This window comes from Copadichromis virginalis, linkage group LG17, assembly GCF_057382275.1.
Source record: "Copadichromis virginalis isolate Kocher_CV1m ecotype Utaka linkage group LG17, C_Virginalis_male_GT1.1, whole genome shotgun sequence".
NCBI classification, from domain to species: domain Eukaryota; kingdom Metazoa; phylum Chordata; class Actinopteri; order Cichliformes; family Cichlidae; genus Copadichromis; species Copadichromis virginalis.
This window is the reverse complement of record NC_140634.1, coordinates 1,534,383-1,549,272: the sequence shown is the minus strand read 5'-3', so window position 1 is coordinate 1,549,272 and position 14,890 is coordinate 1,534,383. Positions and strand designations below refer to the sequence as shown.

The 14,890-nt window shown below is 44.0% G+C and overlaps 1 protein-coding gene across 2 annotated transcripts in view; it reads left to right on the top strand.

The window, feature by feature from the left end:
- LOC146688715 (uncharacterized) overlaps positions 1-14,608 on the top strand; it is a 58,611-nt gene extending 44,003 nt beyond the window's left edge. For both annotated transcript variants that reach the window (XM_085437166.1, XM_085437165.1), the window contains 2 exons: positions 9,658-9,912; positions 14,479-14,608. The gene's annotated coding sequence lies outside the window, so the exon portion shown is untranslated. The remainder of the gene's footprint in view (positions 1-9,657; positions 9,913-14,478) is intronic.
- The last annotated feature ends 282 nt before the right edge of the window (positions 14,609-14,890 follow it).

Below are 14,890 nucleotides of genomic sequence, written 5' to 3'. Positions count from 1 at the left end.
TTGGTGATCACTGAGCCGTATGTCTGTTTTTAACCCCTACAGTAGCCTGAACAGTTGTCAGTTCACTGTTTCAGTCCTAATCATGTAGGAATAGTAACTGCGAAATATTATATACAATTTGAAATTCTTTGAAGCACAGCGTGTTGTGCAGCCGTTTGTTATCGATTAATGAATATGTGCTGAACGCTGCCCGCTCCTCACGATCGGGCCTTTGGAACAGAACTTTGCTCTGGCCTGATTCTCACATGATGAATTCTGACATAAACGACATCCCGTCCTTATTGATGTGAGTCCAACAGTTATTAAAATGCAGGCGTAGTTGGCAGTGCTGCTCATGGGAGTGGTTTGCTGTCTCTGAGAAACATTTCTGTGTCTTTAGCTGCTGAACGTTCCACCACACAAACAAAACTGCAGACGTTGTTCGTGTGCCGTTTGCTGCTGGAAGTGGTGGTGCATCTGAAAGCGCAGCTGGAAACCCAGTGCATGGGTCCAAAACCCAACTCATGAGCTGAAAGAGTCTAAAACTGCAAAAATAGTTCAGTCAGAACAGAATGCATGTCACTGGGAGGGTGACGTTTGACGGAAGTGATCTGAAGGACTGTGAAGAGGTTTCAAGTTCTCAATCAGAGCTTAAGCGATCTGTTTTAAACTGATACCAGTATTTGGTGATTTAAGTCAAATCTATCGGCCGATTTTTGATTGATTTTTTCTTTTTCTTTTTTTCGACTGGTTGATTGGAAACATTTAAGTGCAACAAACATACAAAGAAACAGGAACTCTGAACGGGGCAAACACATTTTCCTACCACTGTAACACTGGTGCTTTCACAGGGACAGCACACAGCTCAGGGTGTGTTTACTGAGCGTGCTGGCTAAAGGGAAGTTCTAGTTTTATCAGTGTTGTCCTCACCCTGCAGGCGGGAGGGCCTCATGGACACGCAGGCTTTGAATGCGATAAAGTTTGAAATTGATAACATCGCTGTATCAGCAAAAGTCTCTGATGAGTTTGAGATCAAGCTTTCTAAAACTCTTGTGTATATGATAACTCGAGAACAAGGCGATGTAGGAATCTCAAACTGACACCACACGTGAGCCGGAGTACCCGGGGAGAACCACGCAAACACGGGGAGAACATGCAAACTCCACACAGACCTCATCATGGTATCTAATGGAAGTCAGGCTCTCTGAAATGCCACACCACGCCATTACTGACCCGCTGCCAAACCGGTCATGCACCAACATCTTGGTGTTCTCTGGCAAACATCCTGCATGGTGTTGGACTGTAAGCACAACCGCCACCCGTGGTCGTCGGGCCCTCAGGCCACCCTCATGGAGTCTGTTTTGACCGTTTGAGCAGACACATGCACATTTGTGGCCTGCTGGAGGTCATTTTGGAGAGCTCTCGCTCCTCCTGTTCCTCCTTGCACATAGGCGGAGGTAGCGGTCCTGCTGCTGGGTTGTTGCCCTCCAACAGCCTCCTCCACGTCTTCTGATGTACTGGCCTGTCTCCTGGTAGTGCCTTCATGCCCTGGACACTGACAGACAAAGCAAACCTTCTTGCCAGAGCTCGCATTGATGTGCCATCCTGGATGAGCTGCACTACCTGAGCCACTTGTGTGGGTTGTAGACTCTGTCTAACGCTACCGCTAGAGAGAAATCACTGCCAGCATTCAAACATCGGCCAGAAAGCTGAGATACTGAGAAACGGTCTGTGGTCACCACCCGCAGAACCACTCCTTTATTAGGGACGTCCTGCTAATTGCCTATGATTTCCACCTGTTGTCTGTTCCATTTGCACAACATCATGTGACACTGATTGTTGCTTCCTAAGTGGACAGTTTGACTTACATTGTTTTGTCTAAGTGTTCCCTTTATTTTTGTGAGCAGTGTAGTTTGTCAGAGGACTCCTTTGACCGGCTGCTGTTTCCTCCCATGCAGTAACATCTCAGCCCCACCGGCGTTTGGTTTAGACAACCTCCACAAACCTGTGTTTGCTTTTGCAGCCTGTCTGATCATCTAAATATTAATGACTTTTTAATCCCATGTGACTTTGCACAATGTCCTTGTAGCTCCTCTCTCCAGCTAAAATCAACACCCGCAATCGAGTTGTAGAGTAATACTATAGTGAGGTCAATGTACACGTGGTGCTTGAAGTCCAAACATGTTGTGAATGGTTTTAGAGTATGTAGGAGGCGGAGCTTTGCTTCCTTGTTTGTTTAAGGCAGCCAAATTCCAACAGCTCTCATTTTGTCAGTAGATAATCAAAGGAAACCGCAGGAAGTGACTCTATGAAAAGTCAAGTGATGGCATCTAAAAGCCAACAGAACCTCAGTTCATGGAAATCTGAATAAAGAAATCTAAACAAGTCTCAACAGGGCAGTTTGGACAGATCTGCCCCTCATCTTAGCTGGTCTCAGGAAAAAAAGGAAGCACGTAGGTGTGGACCCATCCATCACGCTTTTCTAAGGTTCAGTGACAGCTTATTAAAAACTTTCCATAACCTGTTTACAAGCCGAGTTGGAAATCCAGGCGAATTAATAATACAAATAATACATTCACAGATCCCAGTGTGTATAAAGAGAGATATCGAGCGCTGAACTTCTGCCAACTCTTTTTGAAAAAGGACTCTTCATTTGCACACAGACTGTTTACACTCTTGCCAGCAGACCTTGGCGTGAATCTTTCACTAGCTGTCAGTTCACCTACAGTTTCTAACAGAACAGCCACAAACAGATATGAGGAGGTGCATGTGAAAGCACGGGATATTTAGTTTCAGATGAGGAGCTTTTGGAAAAGGCGATGTGTCGGCAGGCGGGGGATTCCGGGAATGTACGAGCTCTTACTGTAAACGTGACGCTCGTTTTTAGGAAGCTACCCTGGACCAGAGCCAGGGAACTTTGAAGTGCTGGTTAGAGCTTTTGCTGACTAATTCAGTGTGTGAGCGTCCGCAGCCTGAGAACATCCATCACACCGCTGCTGTGTGTCTGCCGGGCAGCGAGGCCCGAGTGTTCGAGCTGCGTCATGAGCCGCTCTTGGCACCACATCGCCATTGTGTGTGTGTGTGTGTGTGTGTGTGTGTGTGTGTGTGTGTGTGTGTGTACGGGGTCTTACTATACTGGTGGGGACAAACAGCTCCTGTGGGACGGAGATTTCAGACTGTGGTTTTAGTGTCAGGGTTACAATTGGGCTGTGGTTAGGGAAAGCATTATGTCAGTGAGATGTCCCCACAAGGACAGCAACACCCGACGTGTGTGTGTGAACAGGGATGAGTCGGTGCTGTTTTCCACAGTCAGCCCCACCAGCCCCTCCCCCCGCCCGCTCTCTGAGGACTGAAAGCCGTTCTTTTAAACACAGACATCAGATTATTTTCCCGATTCGATACCACATCAGCCTCTCCGTGCTTCTGTACATCCATTTGATATGAGGCTCTGACATCACTTCCTTCATGCTTGCTTTCTTCCTGGAATCTTAAAAAGGCCTGTTTTCCAGTGAAGTTCACGTCTATGAGCTTGCTGCTATTTTTACCCCCCCTTTAAACTGGCCTGTTAGGATTGTTTATCTGTGTCCTGGGAGGAAGGCCTCCATGCCAGGACAGCCCGGCTGGCGGCGACGGCGCTGGGAGTGGTCTGAAGCAGTGATCCCTTCCCAGAACTACGGCCAACCAAAGCCAGCTGTTAGAAATTCTCTAGAAGGAGAAGTTATTGTTTTGTCCCGTCTCCCTTCCAGAATGGAAAATGGGTTGAGTTCAGGAACTCCGAGGTTTCTCTTGTGATGTGGGCTTCAACAGAATCTGCTGAGGGTAACATCCATGGGAGTCTGGACTCTTTAACTTTGCACCAGTGTCATCATATTGGATGATTTCTTTCTCTCAGATACATGAAACAAACAGATTTTCCTCACATGTGTTATCTACTCATTGATGCTGTGGGTGACCCTGCTCCAATCAGCTGGTTGTTCCAAACTGGAAGCTGCAGTTTTCCATCTATCATATATAGAAGCTCTGACTGGTGCAGCATTAACCCTTTAAAGCTGATCAGAGCAGCACACTCCGTTTTGCGTAACTATTTTTAAATCCCTGTAGAACCTGAACCGTGTAAGCTAGCGCAATACATTTTTTTGCATATGAAACCGGAGGAGTTGTACTTACATCTGATGGCATCAGCTTGTCCTCGGTCACGGTTTCCTTCCACATAAAGCTTTGCAAAAACTGCATAAAAAGCTCTTGCAGGAACTAAAACATAATATTCCAGAAACACGCTTTGCCGATCCGATCAGCTGTTCGTAACACTTCCCACAGTGAAACAGACGTCAGCGCGAACGATCGCATGTCCGCCATTTCCTGCCCGAAACTGGAAGTGACGTCATTTTCACGGAAAATGTAGTTTTTTACTTGTAGGCCTTAAAAGCCTATACTGGTGTTTTTATAAGTCATGTTTGACTTTATGCTTTTCTGAATAGTTGCTGGGATGCTTAGAACTCGAATTGCACTGCTGGAAATAGTTTATTTTGATGCACCTGCTGTTTTCTTTGCAAATTTGCATCATAGGATTGTTTTTCGTTTTTCCTGCAGTATATAAAAATTGGTGTATCTCCAAAATAAAACTATGAAGACACTCAAAATAAATTTCCTGTTGTTGTAAACTGTTTTTTGCAACTTTTTTGTATTTAAAGTTTTGAGGGATAAACCTCTTAAATTTCTCCAAGTAGAAATATATGTAAAAAAAAACAAAAACGATTTTCTAATTTTTTGTAGTTTATTGCACTTTTTTGCAATTTATGTCGTTACTATGGACTTAATGCAGACATATTATTAAAATGTGGGCTATAACAGTTGTATTGATGTATAGCAATTTGAAATGCTCCCTAAAATGGCTCCACAGCATGTAAAAATATAAAGTAAGCTCTGGCGGCCTTGGTTCTATAGTAGGTCTTAAAGGGCTAAGACAAGCAGTTATGACACCTTTGAGTTTGTCTCCACTGTAGCTAATGACAACATCTCCGGGAGCCAACATCACGATGCAATGCACTCCAGCTAACTTCAGTGGACTCTGGGGGTTGGGCTAATAGTAATTTATTTCATTTCATTTTTAATTTATACCTGCCGATCAGCTGACACTCACAGGAAAAAAACAGGAAGTCTCCTGTTGCAAAAAAAAATCAGTATACCATCTTACAAACTCAGCTGTCACATGTTTGTCCTCCGGATTTACAACATGGATTGAAATTGAAAACCTGTTCATAAAGTCCCAGGATAGAGTCACCTGAGGCTCCAGTAAAACAGACTAGTCTGTGTGTGGTACTGTGAGCCACAATACGCTCCTCCCCTGAGATTGATGCTCCAACACTCCATCACCATCACCTCCATCAGAGTAGCTCTCCTCACTGGGGCTCGTGCCCACATCCCTCTGGGCTTTTACTCTGCACGACCCCCACCTGAACCGCGCCACTGACGCACATTAATACACACGGTAACCCGGGGCCGTACGCTCCATACAGCATGAACTGCTTTATGGTAATGTCATTGGTGAGAGAAATGCCTGTGCCCTGACATTTATCCATTAATTCAGATGTTGTGTAACAGCAGTAAAGGGTATGATAAGTTTTGCGTTTGTCATATTGTGGTATAGTTTGCATTGAAGATGGCAGACATGATACTGACCTTAGACTAAAAATCTACTTTTTTTCTATTGTTTCTTTGTGGAAGAGGCTTTTCTGATGATGATAAAGTTGAACCAAATAGTGAGTAAACTATTGTTGCAAACAGTGGTTCATATTTGGTTTGAATGCAGTCAGTAACCATCTATGGTGGACTATGGATGTTGTCAGTAATTAGCTGTGGAGGCCTCCATCGTTCCTGAGGATTGGTGACACAGTCAGAAGGTTTGTGTCCTAGCTAACATGTTAGCTAACGTGCTAGCTAATGTGCTAGCTAACGTGCTAGCTAGCGCGCTAAAACCACATGAGATCTTTACATTGTGGTTTTTTCTCCCCCTGCTAAATGTTTCACTCTCAACTTACAGGAAACAAAAGAAAAAACTCATAATGGCAGCATGTTAGTCCTCTTCAGGGAATCTCTCCTGGATAGTATTATTGGGCTAATCAATAATGGCAGTTAAACAGTGACTGTGCAGTGATTCATCGCCTGTAAATGCATACACTGAATCTGCTGGCCTTTGCCTGTTCGTGTCAGTGTCAGACCACGCTAATTTTCCTGGAAACAGCTGAACAGTAAGATGGCTCACAGGGGGGAGGTTTGTTGACGGGAAGGGAAGATCAGTGTCGGGTCGGCGGTTCTGAGGTACTGGATCTGTCTGACAGGCTGCCTGCTAGAGGAGTAGGCCGCTGGGAGAGTTTCAAGCAGACACAAAAGCAGAGGGTGATTAATGGTTTTCAATACCACATGTCGAACTATGTAGTCATTCTCTGTTGCAGGAATAATTGAGGGGTTTCATTCAATACAACTACACTGCATACCTCCTTCAGGAAACAGATACCAAACGACTCACGGACCAATACCGGTCCATGGCCCGGGGGTTGGGGACGGCTGGTGTAGAGCGCTCGCAGCGCGGCTGCTAGATTGTGTTTCCTAACATCTACTAATAGTTTATAGACACTGTTTGGTTTTTGTTGGAATTTCCAAATCTGTGTTAATGTAACTGGATTCTTAATTGCGATGAAATGTGAGTAATTAACATATTTCGTCATTTGGAGAAATTATAACTTTGTCCCCAAACTGCTCAACGTGAGCGCTCACGTCAGAGATCAGAGATGGGCAGTGTTACTGTAATCTGATTCCTTTTTTTGAGTAACGAGTAAAGTAAGGGATTACTATTGTAAAAAAGGTAATTAGATTACCGTTACTTTCCCGTAGGAACGCTGCGTTACTGCGTTACTAAAATTTTGATTCTTTTGCAAGAATGTCTCATGACAGTGACGTAAGCAAGTGCGACGTTCATGACAACAGCTGTGTGCAGATCAACAATGGATCATATATGGAGTGTGGGAGAGAGTATGAGCGTGCAGCGTTTAAAGCGTGGAAGTACTGACCTTACTTTGAGTTTGATTCCATAAAAAGTGACAAAAACATTAGTGTCCGCTGTGCGTGGGAAGAAAACGTCTTTTTACAGCGAAAAAACCCCTAAACTTCCAACAAGCACCGAGTAGCTACGACGTGATGGGAAACTCACAGAGAAACTCGCGGATTCTTCCACTGACCGCGGCACACCTGCACCAGGGTAAACCTCCGCCTGCCCCACTCCTGCTTTACAGGTGGAAATAGAGCAACAGGACCGCTGAGTCTTTGACTTTATTTATTTTCTGCTGTGTTTCACTTGCATCTATTTGAAAGACTGAGTGTAAACACAAAAAATATTTTATTTTATGAGCTGGAATGTGCAGAAAATAGGTTTAAATGTTAAACTAATTTCTTCCAGTCAGAGAATGTTGCATATAATTAAATTTTTGCTTGATGCATAAAGTTAAAAGATTAAAACTAATAAAACAAGTTAAAAAAGAGACTTAGGCATGTGTGTGAATGGGTGAATGAGGCGTGTAGTTAAGAGTGCTTAACGTATGTAGAACAGTGCTCCATAAGTACCAGTCCCATCCACAAAGACACAGAGCCACTCTGATGTTCTCTGTACTCGTCCGTCAACACTCTCAACGTAAACATCACATCTGTGGAGGTCTTTCACGCATGAAGCCATACCACTGCTCACTGATCGCCACCTCTCTTCTTAACCTTGCTTTCCCGTAGCTTCACGGTGTGGCTCATGAACCTCTGTGGTTGCTTCACTTCTGCACTTCACCCTTGTTCTTGAAAATAGGTACCATTAAACCTTTTCTGCTTCCCTCATACACTCCTCATCTGGTTAGAAAGTCCACTGCCCTGTCTCCTGCACATCTCCACACTTCCAATTCAATTCAATTCAATTCAATTTTATTTATATAGCGCCAAATCACAACAAAAGTCGCCTCAAGGCGCTTCATAGATACAGAGAAAAACCCAACAATCATATGACCCCCTATGAGCAAGCACTTTGGCGACAGTGGGAAGGAAAAACTCCCTTTTAACAGGAAGAAACCTCCGGCAGAACCAGGCTCAGGGAGGGGCGGCCATCTGCTGCGACCGGTTGGGGTGAGAGAAGGAAGACAGGATAAAGACATGCTGTGGAAGAGAGACAGAGGTTAATAACAGATATGATTCAATGCAGAGAGGTCTGTTAATACATAGTGAGTGAGAAAGGTGACTGGAAAGGAAAAACTTCCACAGGTCCACTCTTCATTCTCTTGATACTTCACTTCCTCCGTACTAATCCTGCACTTCCAGTACTACTGCTGTACTTTCCCAGTCATCTGGTAATTCTTCCCTACTATCCTGTCTCGTCTCATCTCCACTGGAATTCTTCCTTCTTCAACTTTAACCAGTTAATGCCTCTGCCTTCACTTGCATCTTCTTGATTTCCAAAGTTTTCATGACCTGATATTGCTCCTTGCTCATCTCTCTTGTGCCACCTTATGTTCCTCCTAGTTCATCACAGCCATTTGCAAATTCCAGTATCGTCTGTCCTTCTGTATTTCTCTCCATAACAGCATTCCTATCCAACGCCTCCTCATTACCCCTGTAGCTGTGACTGCTCCTTCACATCAGGACCAACATGGGACACTTTCAAAATCTAAAAACTCTCTTTTACTCCTCAGCTTTTAAATCAGAGACTTTTGATTATCTTAAGTGTGCAGCACGTTGGTCATCAGTGGTTGTTTTTAATGTGCTATAAATGAATTTGACTTGACTGTCCCCCTCACCGTTTAAGTGTGCTCCAGTCACTACTCTGCCCCGGGGGCACATCACTGAACCTCCTCCAGAAGGTGATCCAACCTGTGGGGCATGTGCACGGACAACATCTGCCCTTTGACTCCCAGTTTGAAGTTTCATGACTGAGGAAAGAGCGCAGCCTTGGTTTCTATATGTGAATGTGGTGCTTTGATTGTTGCACATTATGCAGCTGGCTGGTGAACTGCACTGTAAAAGCCATGAAGGTTGATGTGCTTATGCGAGGGCGTTGTTTGCATTTGGTTGTTTATGTGCGTGTGAAGTAAAAGCAGACGCCACAGTCAGCATCGGCTCATTTCTCTAAGAGGCTGCAAGATGTCGCTGCAATCTCTCAAGGTGAAGCTGCTTTCATACGCGCACCGCACGAGTGGATGCTATTTTGCTTTTCAGCGAATCCGAGGCCGCAGAACAAACACATCTCCATCTCTTTATCGGCGACTCACCCACACATACGCGCTCACTCTCCAGTTCTCACCTAAAGGTGTGTGGTGATGCAGCTTGTGGCAGGTGGTGCACACAGCGGTGCCGCAGTGTGACTAATAGTTGTTGCTAAATGGCGTGAACATCCTGTGCATCTGTTTGATGAATCTTCCTCCTTCCCGTGCTCGCCTTCCATCCCTCCCTCCGGCTGTCCATCCAATTATACGTCCCTGTCTCCAAGTTAACCACAGGTCATGTGAAATAGCACACGACTCAGAAGGAAGCCCACTGATCAGCAAAGTGGAGTGTTCTACGTGACTCAGCAGGAGTGACACGCAGGACAAGAATATAAGCTTACATAAAATAATCGTCACCACTTCACATCATTCCTGTCTATATTTGCAGGCGCAGATGGGAGCAGACGGACGGACGGAACGAGGATGACATCACTGTTACCCGTGGGAGCCTGGGCCTGTCATTCTTGGTGTCACTTCCTGGGAGAGAATAGAACAGGAAGCCAGCGCGAGAGCCGACAACGAGCGCTCCCCTCACCTCCACAAGGAAGCCTTTTTCCCCCGAGAGCAAAATGTGTGTCTGCTTGTGTCCCTCGCTCACTCCTGCATTCATCGCGCAGAGGGCTGGTGCTGGTTCAGAATTTGTGTAAGCCCTGATTGTTTTCATTTCCTTTGAGCTCAGTTCTGAGCCTTTTGCAACAAATCCTTTGAAGAGCTTGTTATTTTACACGTCAACGGTAGTTAAAATAAGTCAGAGTGGTGACTTTATGGGTACGGATGCAGTAAGCTGTGCCTCTGCAGGCTTTATTTTACTGCCCTGGGTCAGCAGTGTTTGGAGGAGGGTGGATTTACAAACGTGGAGGCCACTGTGACGTCACCTGATGGTGTTGGACTCTGGGTCGGGGTGAGGCTCGGTCCCTTGGCCGGTGCCACACTCTGCTTCTATGCTGGAGCTTTCCCATATTGGACAAAAGGGTCGAGTGAAAATTGGTTAGCTGCATGTGTAGCTTGCAGGGCTCCATCCATAATTTCTGATCAGTCCTTTTCCTGAATGGTGTAAGCCTCAGATATTTGTCAGGTAACTCTGTTTAACTCCAAAAGGCTCCAAAAGGAAAAGTCCAGTTTGACTCTGCACAGAGCCCTCAGTTAAACCCTCAACATCCACTCATGTTACCAGATCAACAGTTATTCATATGGCTATTTGTTGATATTGTGTTACTGTTGTAAAATGCAGGGACATGGCTGCAGCTCAGAAACTGCAGCGAGTCATCAGGAAGATCGAAGAGCTTCTCTTCCTGTTGAAGTGTTCTCTTAAGATGATGGCTGAAATAAGTTAGTAAGCTTTGTTGAAATGCCAGCTCATCGTGAGCTTTGGTTTGCTTTTTTAATCATGAGGCTTTGTGATGATTCATGTCTGTGTTAAGGTGCTAACGTGGCTGATTCAGAGCTGCTAATGAGTAGACGTGTTGTTCTACTTGTCTTCATGCTCTAAAACGCTGCATCCAACTGAGCGACTCAAATGCAGCCTGCTTAATGCGTACACAGCATCTTTGTACTATTCATCACTGTGCAGGCATACAAAGCAGGCACACGTCCTGCTACCTGAATAGTTTTTACACAAATCCTGAACTCACCCATATGGAAAAGATATATATCAATCTTATAAAGTTTGTATCTGTCTTGTGTGAAACTTGTATGAAAAGCATATAAGAGTGAAAACAGATATAAGATCCCTTGAAAAATTATATCCAAAACATTCAATGAAACTTGAATGTTTTGGATACTTATTGTATGAAAGTAATGAGAAAGTGGCCACTTTCACGAGTAATCACATATAAGTTTTTACTATTTCTTTTCCATATGGGCAGACAGGACGCGCTGTGGTTCAGGCTCTGCAGGCTCTGGTGAGTCTGTGTTTAAAGGATGGAAAGATGACTGCGACGCAAAAATGAAATTAAAAATGTTCGCGTTTCGGTCCCTACTGTGGATTTACTTCTGCCCTTTGACCTCTCTAACCAACACAAGTGCATCAAAGCTGAGCCCTCCCTTTGAGGACCCGCACGGTGTTATAGATGCAATGTCGCCCTCTTGTGTGTGAATTTAAAATTGCAGGATTCAGGCTGAGTTTTTAAATAGTATGCAAAACACTGTCTGGTGAACGTCAGCACTAACATCGGATGTAGGCCGCTGTTAGTTGACTCCGCCCTCCAAAGCCCCACCTTTCTGCAGCGCCGACAGCGTAAAGACTTTGTAGCCTGGACACACCTCTGATCATCTGACACCCATCTTCCAAACACCTGGAGGGCCGCTGGGACAATGATGTACTGTTAGATTTGTTGTCATGACGACCTAGTTGGTTATGTAAGCACTGGGCTCTGGTTCCCACAAACAGTGGTGCACGCAGATCTCTGTGCTGTGACACTAGAAACCACACACACGGTCACAGTTTGTCCGTCCCTCCAGCTGCTCACGTGTCACCCTGCAGTGTCTACAACGAGCCATTTAACCCTCGGCGATGAGCCGTAACCCTGTGCCAGCAGCACGTGTGCTTCAGGTGAGGCCTGTGGCCGACTCGGGGCAGAGACTTTGTTGCAGTCTAACGTCAAGAATTTGGGTGGCACAGTTTCTTTCCAGTAATTCAGCAAATTTGTCTCAGTTCCCTCCAAAACTGAAGTGAGGTCGCTGGTTTTCTTGGATTTTTGCTGATTTCTTGAGCTTGGCCACACTTTCTCTGATTGGCTGTTAGCTTCACAACTCCTCCAGTCTGTATGTTGAGATGTCATGTGTGCGACAGGCACAGTACTTTGACTAATAAGTGCTATAGCGATCCTCTGTGTAACCTCGATTTAATCCAAAGATTTCGTGACCCTAAAGCAGCTTCTCTGTTGCTCGGGTGCTTCTCTTCACACGCTCTGCCTCTGTGGCAACAGCCTGGAAATGCTTCTGCTGTGGACCCACAACAATGAATGTGTGTAGAGGTACCCATGTGTCCGTCTGTACTGATGGAGCTGATGTGTCACATAGATTTGGCTCTGTAAAGTTGACGTTGAGCATACTCGTATCCATCCGTTCACGTTGGTTTTCCTCTCTGACGTCATGTGGTTCTGTCTTCCTGTAGTGTCTGTGGAAGGTGGGAGGTCGTGAGTGTAGGCTGACGTAGACTGGAGCGAGCGCTCGTCATTGTGTTTGCGAGCACCGTGCTTCCAAACGCCGTTCACAGCAGGCTCGATGCATTGCTCCTGTGGCAGGCGTCCCTGTCTTATGCTGTCAGCCTCACTTTTCATGTGACGTCTGTTCTGTTTGAATTCATCTTCGTTGCTTGAAGCAAGTATTCAGGTGCCAGCTGCTCATGATGCTGGACTGGCATGGCAACAGCAGAGATAACCCTGATGAGCAGATGTGTGTGTTTGTGTTATAATAGTGGTTTTTAGTAGGCTGGACTAACTGGTTTGTATTTCCTTGCTGGAATAATAGCTGACCCTGGTTTGGGCTTTTGGGAGCTAACTTGTGTTTATCTGCAAGCACCTACAGGTGAAAAACAAACGCACTGAAAACTTGTCTCAGCTTCAAGGTGAGCATTTGAACCAACTACCAATGAGAGTGCAGGATACAGGTGACTGATATATGACTGGTTGGTAAATATGTTGCAGGGTCACCTAGGCAACTGGAGCCTGGAATGTCCGCTAGCAACCAATCGTCAGCTTCAGAGCACGACAGCTCGCTGACTTCCTGTGTGGATTATAGCTCATGTTCACATGCAGTGAAAGCTGATGGTTGCAGGTGAATGTTTGCAGGTATCCACACAGACGTCAGACACGCCTGCCTTTCCTACATGTTAGCATCTGTAATCAGGATTACAAGAGTAGACAGGTTTCTGTGCTAGAGGTATGATATATGCTTTGATAGCAATAATATTTTAAAATTAAATAATATAAATGAAAAGCTATGTAGTTGTTCTTTTTGTACGTGGTTATAGGAAGTTCAGTGTAGTTCCCTTGCTTCTGTGGATTTGATAATGATACCTTTACATTTCCTTTGTTGTTGCTCATAGTTGTGGGGTGAAAATGTAATATTGTGACAGTAAATATGGTTTAGTCTAGAACATTAGGAATTTGCTGTGCAGAGCATCCCAGGCTGGAGTCCAATTCCCGACTCAGTCTAGTGCAAAGCACACTTTGGTTTAATGTTGAACTATTTCACAAAGAAGAAGTGCTGAAACCAAACTTTAATCTCTAAAATCTCTAAACTGCAGTTTTAAAGCAGAATAAGGTGACATTGTTCTCCCACCAACCTTTGGTTTCAAATGAATCTGATTTATTCATCGAGTCGTTTTGTCCACGTGAAGCAGTCCGACACAACACTGCACTCTGGATCAACATCTGACTTATTGATCTTTTAATCGTCTTTCTATTAGGAGGTGAATGAGTTGTTTTTTTCATGTTCCTACAACATAACTATATATATCTATAAATCACTACTTACTTGTGACCCAAGAAATTTCTAAATATTATGGTCAGTGCTTCTGATCTGTCCTGAGAAGTACGTGTTGGGACTTTCCTACAGTTGTATTGGCTTTGCTTTATAACATGTCTGAATAAAATTGCCTACATTCAAATTATATATAACTACTAGCTGTTAACCTTCAGTGGCAACAAACGTTGTGGTTAGCTTCCTGTTTGTGTAAAAACCATGCTATCAGCTGCAGTTATCTCTCTTTGTTGGTGCATGTAGTGGCGAAGCACAGATCAGGGCGGAGATCTGCAGTTCATCTCACCGCTGCAGCTGTGGTGACCAAACGTCTTCTCCAAGAAGCTGGTTTCACGTGGTGGTTTAGATGTGTGCTGCTCTTGTCTAGCACCATTTGAAATCAGTGTTCTTGGGGAGAGCAGGACAGCAGCAGTGAGTGAGTGTTAGGAGGACAGTACACGAGTGCCTCGTCTTCCTCTCCTCCTCTTCTTCTGTTGCCACTAAAAGATAACTGATTTCTTCTGGTGCTTAGAGCCCGCTGAAGCCTTCTAGCACCATTTGAAATCGGTTATAAAACTGTGGATCACTGCGTCTGTGAGTCGTCAAAGAAAGAAGACAAGAACCCAGAAAGCTTGGAGGACGCTCGTGGATTACATCCCCATTGATATTATGAGTCTGTCGCTAATAAATCAGCTTCGCCTACGTCAATTTTTAAACTGAGCTGTGGAATTTGACCTTTCTACAGCTGATCAACGTTGCAGTTCTTCAAGATACCACTAGAGGGTGCTCGAAGTCCAAGAGTACTTGGATTACCCTTTGGATGGAATGGCTGGACCCGAGTTGGATACATTATCGGCATGTATGAGATATATATATATATATCACATATATCACACATATATATATATATATATATATATGTGATATATATATATATATATATCATATATATATATATATATATATATATATATATATATATATATATATATATATATATATATATATATATATATATATATATATATATATATGTGATATATATATATGTGATATATGTGATATATATATATATATATATATATATATATATATATATATATATATATATATATATATATATATATATATATATATATATATATATATATATATAT